The sequence below is a fragment of the Halyomorpha halys genome, unplaced genomic scaffold (genome assembly GCF_000696795.3).
Source record: "Halyomorpha halys isolate HHAL.00 unplaced genomic scaffold, Hhal_1.1 Scaffold482.1, whole genome shotgun sequence".
NCBI classification, from domain to species: domain Eukaryota; kingdom Metazoa; phylum Arthropoda; class Insecta; order Hemiptera; family Pentatomidae; genus Halyomorpha; species Halyomorpha halys.
This window is the reverse complement of record NW_027109248.1, coordinates 265,127-266,629: the sequence shown is the minus strand read 5'-3', so window position 1 is coordinate 266,629 and position 1,503 is coordinate 265,127. Positions and strand designations below refer to the sequence as shown.

The 1,503-nt window shown below is 31.3% G+C and overlaps 1 non-coding gene across 1 annotated transcript; it reads right to left on the bottom strand.

Moving 5' to 3' along the window:
* Window positions 1-322: 322 nt before the first annotated feature.
* Window positions 323-394, bottom strand: TRNAE-CUC (transfer RNA glutamic acid (anticodon CUC)). Its single transcript has one exon. It is a non-coding gene; the product is annotated as a tRNA-Glu (tRNA).
* Between the last annotated feature and the right edge of the window lie 1,109 nt (window positions 395-1,503).

Below are 1,503 nucleotides of genomic sequence, written 5' to 3'. Positions count from 1 at the left end.
ATTTGGTTTACTTCTAAAAAGTGAAGTTTTTTTGGCTTATTGAAATTCTATTATGAAAACATGTCCATTTTATTCCAAAATTTAAATTTCCAATTGTCAAATAGGTGTTAAAAATCAAAATTTAATTTATCTGTATGTGCTGCTACCCTATCTTTTTAATAAAAATGGTAAGTAATTAGTTACTCCAGTAGACAATCTTCAAATGAAAACGATAGTTAATTGTGAATTATGATTTTAAAACTATAAAAAATAAAATTGACAGTATTAACAAAAATAGACTTATCATACGCTAGATTTTATAAAAGAATAAAAAAAAAAGACTTTCCGGTACCGGGAATCGAACCCGAGCCTCCTGGGTGAGAGCCAGGTATCCTAGCCACTAGACCATACCGGACGATGCTCTTCTGCTTTAAAATTGGTAATTTTATGACGTTGGTTATTCTTTTAGAATCAGTGGAATACTAAACAATTTTTTAATAACTATCTGAAAATAATTATGTGAATACACTTGAGAATAATTGAAGACTTTTAGAATTAATTGATTGACATTTTCTTCCCAAATAAATAGATCATGTGTCCATTTATAAGACTGCACCAAAATAGACTAAGGGAATATCAACTTAAAAAAAGCCAAGTATTGTTCTAGTAGCCGAAAATATTTGAACGTACATTAGAGGAGGTTATAAATATCTGAACATGAGCATGTTCATGGGTCTATCTTACCCTTCCTGGGTTGTAGTGTAGTCAATTTTTTTTTATTTTTAATTATTCCTAAAGATTGACTTTTTTCGTTGTTCAGTCCCAAGAGGTGTCTTACCTTGCAAAAGGTCATGCTATCTTTTTTTTATGTATTGTTTATAATGAGTGTTTATAACTCACGTTTTCTAACTCACATGCCTGCAAAAAAGTTTGAGATTTTCGATATTTCGTAATCAGATTTTTCAGGAAAATGTTAGATTTTGTACGGTAATAAAAATCGAAATTAGTTGTTTAGAAGAGCTTATTAGAAGAGGTGGGATTGATTTCGTGTTTATTTGATGATCCCCAGAGCTAATTTTGGGAATTCTCGACTGCCCGAAGGATATATATTTGCATGCACGTATATATTTATATTTTTTTTTTTTACCGCTATATGAGTTGGTGATAAAGGAGAGTTTTTAGAAGTCTCAACTTTGTTCTCCCAATCCTCTATTATTAATTTTTTTTGTGTGTGTATCCTAAGGCTTTAAGTATCCTCTAACCGCATCACAATTCACCGACATTTCGTTGTTTTTTTTTTTTTTGTTGGATTTCGGTTTCCAGCGCCTGTTTACTAAACTGGCTCCCAGTGTGCATACTCTGCTGCAGGATATTTGAAAAAGAGAGTTTTTCTGTAAAATGAAAGCTCTAAAGTGTTTTCCTTAGTGTCACCTTGAGAGCTCCTCTAAATTGAGTAATAAAGTTAAAACTCTTATGTGAATTGATTCGGGGTTAGATAAGTGAGATCTTTTGAGTGTATTGATT